Raw genomic sequence first — 13,769 nt, forward strand, 5'->3', positions numbered from 1 at the left:
AATCATATACATTGTATATTGACAAAATAAAAATTTTAAAAAAATAAAAAATAAAAATAAAAAAATAAAAATAAACTGCCATATAATCCAGCAAAAAAAAAAAAAGAAAGCTTGGCCATTTACAATAGCCACCAAAAAAATAAAATACTTAGGAACTGAGTTAACCAAGGATGTGAAAAATCTCTATAATGAGAACTACAAACCACTGCTGAGAGAAATTAGAGAGGATACAAAAAGATGGAAAGATATCCCGTGCTCTTGGATTAGAAGAATCAACATTGTGAAAATGTCCATACTACCCAAAGTGATATACAAATTCAATGCAATCCCCATCAAAATTCCAATATCATTTTTCTCAGAAATGGAAAAAACTATCTTAACCTTTATATGGAATAACAAAAGACCACACATAGTCAAAGCAATTCTGAGCAAAAAAAATAAATAAATAAAGCTGGAGGCATAACACTACCTGACTTTATACTAGAAAGCTATAATAACCAAAACAGCATGGTACTGGCATAAAAACAGACACATTGATCACTGGAATAGAATAGAGAATCCAGAAATCAACCCACACACCTACAGCCATCTGATCTTTGACAAAGGCACCAAGCCTATACACTGGGGAAGAGACTGCCTCTTCAGCAAAGGGTGCTGGGATAACTGGATATCCATATGCAGGAGAATGAAATATGACCCAGCTATCCCACTGCTGGGAATATACCCAGAGGAATGGAAATCATCAAGTGGAAGGTATACCTGTTCTCCAATGGTCATTGCAGCACTCTTTACAATAGCTAAGAGTTGGAACCAGCCCAAATGTCCATCATCTGTTGAGTGGATATGGAAAATATGATATATCTACACAATGGAATACTACTCAGCTATAAAAACGAATGAAATACTGCCATTTGCAACGACATGGATGAACCTAGAGAGAATTATTTTAAGTGAAACAAGTCAGGCACAGAAAGAGAAATATCACATGTTCTCACTTATTTGTGGGAGCTAAAAATAAATAAATAAATAAATACACAAATAAACTGGGGGTGGGGGGAGGGAAGAAAACACAACAATTACAATTCCTTGAAGTTGATAGACAAGCAAACAGAAGGGAGATTGTGGGGAGGGAGGTTTCTGTAATTGGCCACAATAATCAACCACATTGTATATTGACAAAATTAAATTAAATTAAAAAAATTTTAACAAGTGATATTTTTGGTTTTGTTTTTAATAAATTAACAGGCATATTTTTTTTTTCCTTTTTTTTTGTCTTTTTTCGTGGCCGGCAATGGATCGCAACCCTCAGTGTCGCGCCCGTACCAGACCGGGACCGGCAACGGGATCGCAACCCTCGGTGTTGCCCCTGCACCTCGCTCAGCCAGTGAGCGGCCGGTCTGTATGTGGAATCCAAACCCTTGGCGGGAGCGCCACCGTGCTTCCCAAGCGGCGCACTGTAGCAGTGCGCCACCGGGCCGGCCCCAACAGGCATATTTTTTAATTCCTCAATTTTAATTTCTAAAATCAATAAATACAACATACATACAAAAAAATATCTCAACATCTTCATTCATCGTAACAGTGTAAAGGGGCCCTGAGATAAAAAAGTCTGAGAAGTAGCACTTTAGATCACGTACAGTTTATAACAGTCTGTTTGTTTAACATATAGACTACATCAACTATTATTATAAAGACTCTCTGCAAACAGTACAGACAACAGCAATAATAAATAATCAAAACAAAGTAGACAAAACAAAACCTGTCCCACAAAGAATGGCATTAGAGCAGACAGGGCCTGACTTAAAAATGAGTAGTAATTCAATATAAGGGTTTTTCTAAGATAATGTCCAACATTCAAAATTACATTTTTTATAATAGAAACAATGTGTGGACCACAAAGACCAAATGGTGACTCTTTCACACTGAACTCAATCACTAAAGGCAGGAACCATCTCTTCTTTAGGCTGAGCAAGACAGATACTAGCAAGATCTCACTTTGTTACACCAAATAAGGATAGATCCCCATGCACAAGCCTAAGCCCAGTGAACAAATCAGATTAAAAGGAAAGAACAGATACAATACAAACATGTTCATCCTGTCTATACTGTAGGGAAAATTTTCCTAGGATAGTTGAACTAGTTCTTAGAGCCATCTTAATATCTGAATCAGAGCAATTCACAGTTTAGTCATATCCAACCTAGCCAAAAGCCAACAAAAAAATTAATCAGATTGTTATCATTAATATAGTATCATGTGCTATTTTAAAGTTATCTCCAAAGAAAGACTCATTTTGTTAGAGTTTAGAGTTTAAAATCAGATATGAAATGGAGTTGATTCTTAAGAAAGATTTCAATACTGTTAGGTGAAACGTTGAGGATCTTAGCTTTCGGATCATTTTGTGCATTCAAGAAGTGTCTGTCAATTCACTTTAGTTCCATGCTCAATCATTTAGAACAAAACACAACACAACAAAAATCCCAATCCATTCTGCCAGCTCAACAAAAGGCTTTGTGTGGGTGAGTGTTAGAAAGTAATTATGAGGTTTTTATTTCACTAATTATTCTTCAGCCTTTGAAATGTCAGTGTAGGTCAAAGTAGCAGCCAATGTTTTGAACCAGATCTAAATTAAAATAAGGAGGCCACTGCAGGAATAACAAGAAAAGGAATCAACAGTGAAGTAATTTGATGTTATGAGTGATGAAAAAATAAGACTCAAGGTCGCAGGAATTTAAAGTTTCCATCTAGGAAACCTCAAAAACCCCAGTTTTGTGCAAAATTTATTTCTTAGATATGACATGATTTACTATGCCTCTATATCCACATTGCGATGATGGTCTAGAGAAGTATAAGTTGAGATATAAGTAATAAGATTATAATTATAATGAGATTATAATGTAATTTTGAATATTTTAAAAATTACAAAATCATATGGGGCTTTTTTTCTGAGTAACCATAATGGCTCCAAACATTTTTCTTAAATCTTATTTAGAAATTATTTTCTTGAGCTGATTTTATAAATTAATTTGAGGATAGATCTCATTATCTAATAACAAAATTTCATTTTTATAAATATTAAATTGTGACATTTTCTAACTTCAACAGAAAGTAAGAACACCTCTGAGATGAGAACATGAGTAAGGCAGACAAATTGATTGATTGCCCCTTATAATAACTAATATGCATGAATAAGCTGATTTTCCTTTAATAAATTATCCCAGGAAGGTTAGTAGACTTAGGTGTAGCTCTGATTTCCATGACCCCAAACCCTCAGGATCAGCTAAGTTTATACAATGAAAGCAAACCAGATTGGAGTAAAGTGATTCCATTCATTTCAGTCATGTTCGTGACTGATACCCAGTGTCATGACCAAATTGATCACACAAGGGTCCCCATCAATCTTTGCAACAGTAGAATTGAGTAGATTAGTTGTGCTGGCCTGTTCGTTTCACCTTCTGTAGATACAGCTCAATCTGAGAGGAGAAAGAAGAGCGGGTTAATTAAGGATAGAGGGCTCCCCCTGACAGTCTTGACAATCACCTCACTTCTCTTCTTCCCAAATTTTGATGTCTGGTAGATCTAATTTGTGTTCTGGCCCCTTGCTTCTTCACGTATGTTTCCCAGAACTGTAGCATTAGCATCATTTCAAGCCCCTTCCCTTAGACTCTATGTTTAATATGACCTCCCTCTACCTCCGTAATTTCTATGTGTGTTAAATTTGAGAAGTAATCGTCTGGCCCATTATTGGTTCATTGCTTGTAGGAGTAATGGAGCTCTCAATATTAAGCAAGTGTGTTATTTATAAGAATATCTGAAATAATTCTGTACAGCTTGAGACCAGGTGAAGTGCTTAGGAGGAATAGACCAAAGGACCAAATGTGGCTTTAAATAAAAACCCCCAAAACTGACTTCACTAGAATCTGAGCTGTATCTGGAACATTCTGTAGGTTACTATGGCCTGCTTGATTCCTGACATTCTAGCCCAGCACTGTCTAACAGAAGTATAATGTAAGTCACATATGTAATTTTAAAGTTTCTACTAGCCACCTTAAAAAGGTAAAAATATAATAAAATTAATTTTAATAATACATTTTAACCCAGTATACCCAAAATATAATTCAACACTAAACTGATATAAAAATATTAATAAAATAGTTTACATTTTTTGTACTAAGTCTTGAAAATCTGATGTGTAGTTCATACTTACAGCATATCTCAGTTAGAACTAGATGCATTTCAAGTGCTCAGTAGACACCCACAGCAATGGCTACTGTATTGGACAGCACAGTTCTAGCCCAAAGACTAGGATTATAGCTAAATCCATCTTCTCTAAATCCTATGTGTTCTACTTTGGGGCACCTAATTTTTTTAACTACCTGTGTCCTGATACATGATTTAGAGATTTCTGTGTTGTCTTAATTTATTGCTCATTTTGTGTGTGTGTGTGTGTGTGTGTGTGATTTATTTTTTCTCAATTTAAAGCATGCCCAAGTAATGTACCCTTGGATTTATTAAATTATTCACTGTTTCTAGTTAGTTTTGCTTCTTTTCAACTTACTACATTAGGTAAGTACTTTCTCTTAGGATATTCCTTTTGCTTATTTCTAGACAATTTAGAATGTGGAAAACCCAACTTTCCACATACCCTATTGCTTCTCTAATACTCAATTAGAAGGATAGAAGATTGGCTTCTCTAATCCTCAATTTCCTTATCTGTAAACAAAGAAAAATAACAGGTTCTCCACCACAAAGTTATTGTGAGGAATCAAGGTAATTAATGCACATACTATAGTCCCATGTCTGGCACATAATAAAGGGTCAATGCTATTTATCATTATTTTTTAGCCTCCTTTTAAATTCAATAATAGCCAAGGTACTAAAAATAATAACATGACCTAGGATTGGAATCTAGGTAGAGAATGGATTCTTAAAAAATGATAAACTCTCGGGGCCGGCCCAGTGGCGCACTGCTACAGTGCGCTGCTTGGGAGCGTGGCGGCGCTCCTGCTGAGGGTTTGGATCCCACATACAGACCGGCCACTCACTGGCTGAGCGAGGTGCGGACGCAACACCGAGGGTTGCGATCCCGTTGCCGGTCCCGGTCCGGTACGGGCGCGACACTGAGGGTTGCGATCCGTTGCCGGTCACAAAAAAAGACAAAAAAAAAAAAAGGAAAAAAATTAAAAAATGATAAACTCTCATGTGTGGGCCACTTACTTACCTTCCAATGCTAAAGCAGTGACTCATGTCTGAGGTTTTTGTTTTAGCCACTGCTATCTTTTGGCATTAATTTCTGTATTGGTCAAGGTAAAGTAAGTTATGCTATGGTGGTTAAAAAATAAAACTGAAATCTCATGGGTTTAATACAACAAAGGTTTATTTCCTCATTCAGGTTATAGTAATGATGGGGTCAAGTGGACCTCTGGGATTACTGCCCTCCAAATGGTGACTCGGGGATCTAGGCCATTCCCAACTCCTTTGGCTGACAACCAGTTGGCCTCCAAGGTTTAAAAAGAGAGACATAAAGCCTGGCTAATCAGGAAAAGTCTCTGAACAGGCACAGAAGTGGCATGCATTATTTCCCTTCCCCAAAATACAGTCAAATAGCTACATCCCAACTGCAAGACTTCTGCTATGCCTGAATTTGAAAAACACATAATATCATTTTTGGCACAAGTTGATATCTTGTGCTTTTAGAGTATAAAATGCAATATATTTTTTTTTTTTTTGTCTTTTTCCATGTCCGGCAACGGATCACAACCCTCAGTGTTGCCCCCGTACCGGACCAGGGACCGGCAACGGGATTGCAACCCTCGGTGTTGCTCCCGCGCCTCGCTCAGCCAGTGAGCAGGAACCGGTCTGTATGTGGGATCCGAACCCTCGGCGGGAGCGCCGCCGCACTTCCCAAGCAGCGCACTATCCAGTGCGCCACCGGGCCGGCCCCTAAAATGCAATATTTTTAAAGGGCTTTCCTCCTAAGTGTCTGGGTGTGTATGGTGGGTTTTATAGTGGTTGGAAGGGACTGAATCAAAGACATATGGAAGGAGAAAATGACATCCCTGGCTTGTACATGTGTAACAGTCCAAATATGAAATCAAGGGAAAATTACAGATTTGTCTTCATTTAATAATATCTAATTTTATTTAGCCCAGTACAGTTTATTTTAACATGTGAATGGTTTGTTTGCATGATTAATAATCACATTTTCAAACAGTGTATCAAGCACTGTTCAAGCATCTAAGAATAATACTGTTTTGAATAAAAGCAGAAACTCTTGTGGAGAAACCCCTGCCCTCAGGTTAGGCTGCTCAAATGTCAACCATGTCCAGCAGCTCAGAGAGCTGCAGCTCAGAGGCAGCTTCCTCTTCTCTTGAACTCCAGATCAGTCTCTCTAGGTGCTTCAGCTGTTCAGTCAGAGAGGTGCTTGTCACCTCTGACAGCTGCAGTCGCTCCCCTGTCCTTTCACTCTGTGGGCTAGTAGCTGTAGATGTTTTCATCATGGGTTTGATCGTCTGGGGAAGCAACACTGGAGTCTGAGGAAGGTAGAGGGGAAGGGAAGATGAATCTGTAAATGCTCCTGAGTCTTCAGACAACCACTGCTGAAACGGACCTTCACACCTCTCGTTCTCCTCTTTCTGCAGCAGCAGACTGCTCGACAGACACTGAGCCATGAGCTCCTCCGCAGAAGCTCCTCGCATCGGATCCTCCACACTGGAATCCTCCCCTCTTGGCTGCAGTCGGTGCTCCTCTTCCCTTTAGGGTGCACATGAAGCAATGGAGTGGGAAAGCTCCACTTTCTGTGGCGGGGAGAAGGATGAGGAGACTTTATCCCCAAATGTCCCGGACTCAGCTGTAGCTCCCTCTGCATCTGCAATCTGGCTTATTCTCACAACAAGGGAACATCATATTTTTTCCAATGATTTTTAAGAAAATATACATGTCTGACCATCTTCACTCCATGCCTCTTATGTGATGGGAAACCTGGGGAGCATCTAGTACCTCAGCTTGTGGTTGCTGCATAAGGCAATGACATTGTCCCACGGGATCTCAGTGACCAAGAGCCCTGCCCCCTTGCTTGAGGGGGGGGTCTTGCTCTTCCATCTGCTGTACATTGTATGAAGCAGGTTCTCCATTATAGTTTTATAAAGTCAAAATGTGCTTTCAAATTTCTATGAATTATGATATCGTATCTTTACAGAGCCTTAAGACATGGGTGGTACTTTTTCCATTTTACAGATGAGTAAACTATTAGCAGGTTCACTGACTGCCTTCCCAGGTGTCTAATGTCAAGGGCAGAACTCCACTCTGGTGTCACAGGGCCCTAGAACCCAGCCTCTTACCTGAAGCCAACATTGTTCCCAGTGCAATGGCACGTGTTCACCCAGTCTCTGAGTCATCACCAGAGGAATAAGTTAACTATGTTACAAGGTTTCTCATCCATCCTCAGATAGTGCCGGCTACTTAGTTTAACTTTCATGGATTATTCCTTATTTTGCTTTGGAAACCATATGAAAGGCTAATCCTTCTTTGATACCACAAGCTTTTTAATAGTTGAAGAACATTATACTTGTTTCCCAACCCTAATTCTTTTTAAACTTTCTTTTCCAAACTTCATTGGTGGCATTTTTCCCAAACTTTTATTTTTCCCATATAATGCTCTAGTTTTTCAGCATCCCTTTTAAAGCTTAATGCACACAGTTAAACACAGCATTGTGTATGTGTTCTGAGACTGTCATCTCTCTTGAACAAGAGCCAAGGCCTGGCATGCTTTGTCCATCCTCCACCCTTCTCATCTCAGTGGCTGTTTCTCCACCCTGCTCTTCAGATGGGAACTGCTGCCCTGAGGTGAACTCCAGAATACAACATGGGAGCTCTGACTTAGATTCATTGGCTTGTGTTTCATTTTACATAATAGAAAAGTTTAAATTGTATCACTTAGGTAACCATAATAAGAACTCTGCATTTTCAAGAATCTATTCCCATGTAACAGTACTTTGATAAGAAAAAATAAACTTTCTTCATTTAAAAATAGACTGATGATGTGTCAGTGTAGGTTCAGGAATTGTAACAAATGTACTACTCTGGTGTGGTATTTTGATAGTGGGAGAGGCTGTGCATATGTGCAGCAGGAAGTATATGGGAAATCTCTGCGCCTTCTGCTCAATTTTACTGTGAACTAAAATTGCTCTAAAAATAGCGTTTTTGAAAAGAAAATTAAAAAAATAAACTGAAAAAAATAAATAAAAATTAAAAACAGGCTGATTTTATTTTCTGGGTTCTTCCAAAAAATCACTCTAGGTTTTACAAGAATTAACAAGAAGTCAAATTTCTTACAGAAATAGAAAAAAAAATCCTAAAATTCATATGGAATCCCAAAAGATCCCAAACATCCAAAGTAATCTTTATGAAGGAGAACAAAGCCTGAGGCATGACACTTCCTGCTTTCAAAATATCTTACAAAGCTACAGTAATCAAAACAGCATGGTACTGCCATAAAAATTGACATCTTGACCAATGGAACAGAATAGCGAGCCCAGTAATAAACACACACATTTATGGTAAACTAATCTTTGACAAGGAGGACAAGAATACATAATGGGGAAAGGATAGTCTTTTCAATACATGGTGCTGGGAAAACTGAACATCTATATACAAAAGCATGAAATTGGACCCTTATCTTACATCATACACAAAAATATACTCAAAATGGATTAAAGACTTAAAACGTAAGACCTTAAACTATAAAACTCCTACAAGAGAACATAAAGCTTCTTGATATTAACCTTGGCAATGATTTCTTAGACATGACACCAAAAGAACAGACAACAGAAGCAAAATGAAACAAATGAAACTACATCAAACTAAAAAGCTTCTGCACCACAAAGGAAACAATTAACAAAGTGAAAAGGCAACCAATGAAATGGGAGAAAATATTGACAAATGATAAATCTGATAAAGAGTTAATATTTAAAGTAAATAAGGAATTCAAACAACTCAATAGCAAAAAAAAAAAAAAACATAATCTGATTTAAAAGTGGGGAAAAAACCTGAATAGTCATTTCTCCAAAGAATACATACGAATGGCCAACAGACATATGAAAAGGTGCTAAACATCATTAAATCATCAGGGAAATGCCAATGAAAAATCACAATGAGATTTTATCTCACACCTGTTAGGATGGCTACTATCAAAAGGAAAAAGAAAAGTGTTAGCAAGTTTGCTTAGAAAAAGTAGACCTTTACACTGTTCATGGGAATGTAAATTGTGCAGCCATTATGGATAACAGTAAGGAGATTCCTCCAAAAATTAAAAATACCATATGATCCAGCAATCCCTCTTCTGGGTATTTATCCAGAAGAATGGAAAAATCAGGATCTCAAAGAGACATCTGCAATTCCATGTTCATGACAGTATATTGTACAATAACAAAAACATGGAAACACTTAAATGTCTATTGACAGATAAATGAATAAAGAAAATATGGTATGTACATACTATGGAATATTATTCAGCCTTAAAAGGGAAGGAAATCCTGCCACTTGCTACAACATGGATGAACTTGAACACCTAAGTATAAGTGAAATAAGCCAGACACAAGAGCAAAGACTACATAATCCCACTTCTGTCAGGAATCTAAAATAGTCAAACACATAGAAGTGGAGAGTAGAATGATGGTTACCAGGGGCTAGGAGGAGGAGGAGGCATTGGAGAGGGGTTGGTCCAATGGTACACAGTTTCAGTTATGCAAGATTAATAAGTCCTAGAAATCTATTGTGCAGCACAGTGCCTAGTTAACACTATATTGTGTACTCAAAAATTTGTTAAGAGGGTAGATTTTATATTAAATGTTCTTATAAAAACAAATAGAGGAATGGAAGGAGAAAACTTGTAGATGTGATTGTTAAATTTATGGCATTGTTTATGGTGACAGTTTCACAGGTGTGCACTTATCTTCAAACTCATCAAAATGTATACATTAAACTACATTTTTTTGCTATGTTAATCATATTTCCATAGAAAAATTACAAAAACAGTTTTTAAAAAAAGACAAAATGTTTATTGAAAACTATTTTTATTCACCTCTTTAACTTTTATTCTTGTTAAAATATTTTTTCTGTTTTTCAAAGAAATATACAAAAAAAGTATTATACTATATGATTGCCACAGAGATGTAGCTAAATTATTTTTTGTACTTTTTCTAAGTTGAAACATGTTATAATTTTTTTTTAAATAAACACATTTATATTGTTGAAATCAAATACGGAAAAAAAAATTGAAGTTATTTTTAATAATACCACTGAGAAGATACTCTTAAAGTGTTAATTTTTTTCTTTTTTTATGCCTATATTTTATAAAATTAAAATCATATTACAGTTTGATATTGTATCTTTTTCTAACTTAATATTATACATTAAAGATTTCATAAAATAATATTAGTCTCTGAATATATAATATTTCATGGTATCATAGCATTCCACTGTAGGAATAAAACAACATACTTTCTTTATTCATATATTGTGACCTGCCTAAAATTTTGAAATAGAAACCTGCAAATTTATTTCTCTGAAAATATTCAACCCTGAAAATATGTAAGACTCAATAGTCACTGATGTTTGCTCTAAAACATTTTACCAAGTAGTCTTTACTGCATACAGCCCTATAAGTTATAGAAAAGCATGAATAAAAATCTTTATAGATTTTATTTTACTTTTTCCAATTTTATTTTCATTTTTTTTTTACACTTACTACGTGCTAGAGACTAACATAGGATGGATTAAAATGGCAAACAAAACAGCCATGGTCTTTGCTTGCATGGTGCTGAGAATCTAGTAGAAAAGACAGTGTTTAAATAATCATGCTCATAAATATAAAGTCACACCAGTGATAAGTGTTTTGAAGGAAAAGGCCAAGTATTTTGAATAATCTCTGAGGAGGTAGAAATTTGCTATATGAGTGGTGACTAAGTTGAACTGGGACAGTTGGAACCCAGTTGTCATGCTCTATCCATTATATACTCTGCCCTGATGAAGGAAAGAGAACATACTCGTCTGGGAAAAGTTTGTCATATGATGCAACTTTCGGCACAAACATAATAATAAACATATGAAATAAGGGGCAAAACTTTAGAGATAAAACAACACAAAAGAGATTATTTTTAATAGAACCCCACAAGCTGAGAAAGCAGAGAGGGGCAGAGGACTGAACAGGAGAAGTAACATCATTTGGAACATAATTTTGAGAGGCTTTCCCCACCTGGGTCTTCATTAGGGTATTGAAGGAAGAAAAGGCCAGGTTTGAGGAAACGAGAAATCAATGATGTTCCAAATGCAGGGGTGGCACCTGTAATGCCTCAGAAGAAGAAGAAAGAAAGGACATGTCCTGACTCTCAGTTCCCAGAGGAATTCCACACACCTTAGGACAGGGTCTACCTGCTGTTGAGAAACTAACTCACCTTCATTGTAAGAATCACGTGTGGTGGACTTGTGAGCAACAGATGCAACGTGGACTACAGTTCACATGTATGGGTTCCTCTGAGTTCCCTAAATCACATCTTTTAAGACACATTAGTTTTGTCTGGGAAAAGCAAGGCTCTGGAATGTGGCTATTGCCAATTAAAGAAAGAAGAAGAATGATTTTCTAATGTACTAGAACGTTTTCAAGTGAAATTGGATTTATGCATTGCAAAAAATACATTGGTTTGCTGCTTCTGACAGGTCTCCCCTTGATTTAATTTAGGGCTTGGAGCATGTTAATATTCTAAAGACATTAGAATGATAAACATGAACTGCTCTAAATGAAAGTTTATATCCAATCTCTTCCTCAATCTGCAACATTTTTTTACAGGGCAAAATAATAAATTTCAAATCTGCTATTATTTAGCCATTTCAGATTTTCCAAGGGCAACGTTAATAGGTAAGTGCCTTAAATGGAACTGACGACAAGTTATAAGTCATTTAAAGGATGGTAGAAATCTCAGAAAGTTCTCCAAAAGAGTTTGGCTATAAAATTAGATTTCTAAAAAACAGGCTATTTTCCATCCTGAAATCTGAGGTCAGTTCAACTTTACACAGCATTTCAATGGAATTTTAAAATGTACTTCTTGAATAAAAAGATTACTGTATTATAAAATCATTATTTAGCATTTTCTTTTCTGCCCTTCAGTATCTGGATTTATTTCTCTTTTCTCCAGTTCCATGATAATGCAGAATTTCTATCTTTTCTACCAAGGACATTTAAATAGGATGTAGATTTCAGGCTTGTTTTGTCTATGGCTCTAAAAATGCAAAGAGCTTTGTTTTAATGTATTTGATTTTCTTTAGAGTAAACATTCCTTTTGCATTTAAATGTGATGATGTAAATCGAAGCTGATACTATGAGTGCTGTCTGCAATCTTTGCTTGGTCCTGTTATTTATGCACCCCTGCCAGGACTCATTCCAGCACATTCTACATTGTTTCTACTAATCACCATTACACCAGTGAATAAACATTGTTATAGTTTACATGTAAAACAACTCATGCATAGAAAAGATCAACAACAATTCAGGATAACTCAGAAAAATCACAGAACTTTCAGACATGTCATATAATGAAGTTTTATGTTATATTCAGTTCTATGCAAAGGATTGATCACCCCTTAAATTACACATAAGACACAATACACACAGCATCATTTTAGAGACTAGCAGAGTCTCTTGACATCCAACACAGTTAGTTCTCCAGTTCTGGAACAGAATCCCATTTCTTTGAGTAAATAACAAATGCAGCTGGCCTGCGTTTTGGGTCTACGTTGCATAAAAAATGTTTGTTGTTGAATACTAGACTTATACTTAGCACTATGAGATGCTTACACTCTGAACTGGGAACAGCAGTTTTCAGTCTCCTGGCTCACCAGCCCCCTGAGGTACACGCTTTCTCTGTGACTTATGATCATGGGATGGAAGAGCAATGGAACCCTCTGCCTTTAGGTAACAGCTTTTCATGCTCTTTGCCCTCCCTTCCACTGACCTCCTAACTCCCCTTTTCCTCCTCTTTGCTCCCCTTTCCATCCCCATTCCCTCTCTCTTCTTTGTAGAAAGCATAAAATGGAATGTTTATATGAAGATTGTGTAATGCATTTCCATTGTGCTGCTGGGAGATGTGCTTTGTCAGGCCAGCATTACTATGCAGCTCACAGATCCACAGACATTTTTTCAGCTGGAGGAGAATTAGAGATAACCCTGTGAAGTGGCTTCCAAATTATATTTTAGCAGTGGAATCTTTGGTTTAAAGAAAATTCTACATGGGATCATAATATATAAAATTGATGAAAGTGGAGCTGTTCTTTGAAACAAGGCAGTAAGGAGGGCACAGAGACCCTCAGACTCATCCTCTCTTTCGCCTTCAAGAAACCTTGGTCTCCTCAGAAAACAATTTAAAACCCTTGATCCCATGCTATGCCCTATTTGAGGCTCAGAAAGATCAAATATTTTATCCCAGATAGCATATCTTTTAAGTAATAAGGACACAACTGCAGCCCAGCTTTCTGTATCTGGCAATTATAGGTGATTTTGCTCTTATTTTAATAAAATGTGAATTCAGAGCTGAAGAAAACAGAATAACCTTGAATAAGGGTGGTGGTATCGTTATGTAACTTCAATAAACATGGATTTAGCATTTGCACAGTACTAGGCAGTGAGCAGGTGTTACACAATTTAAAAAGATTCATTCCTTGGGGCCGGCCCAGTGGCGCACTGCTACAGTGCGCCGCTTGGGAAGCGCAGCAGCGCTCC

The 13,769-nt window shown here is 36.9% G+C and overlaps 1 pseudogene; it reads right to left on the bottom strand.

Moving 5' to 3' along the window:
- Window positions 1–6,201: 6,201 nt before the first annotated feature.
- LOC103609254 lies at window positions 6,202–7,131 on the bottom strand (annotated as a pseudogene).
- Window positions 7,132–13,769: the final 6,638 nt, after the last annotated feature.

This window comes from Galeopterus variegatus, unplaced genomic scaffold (assembly GCF_000696425.1).
Source record: "Galeopterus variegatus unplaced genomic scaffold, G_variegatus-3.0.2 Scaffold9392, whole genome shotgun sequence".
Classification (NCBI taxonomy): Eukaryota; Metazoa; Chordata; class Mammalia; order Dermoptera; family Cynocephalidae; genus Galeopterus; species Galeopterus variegatus.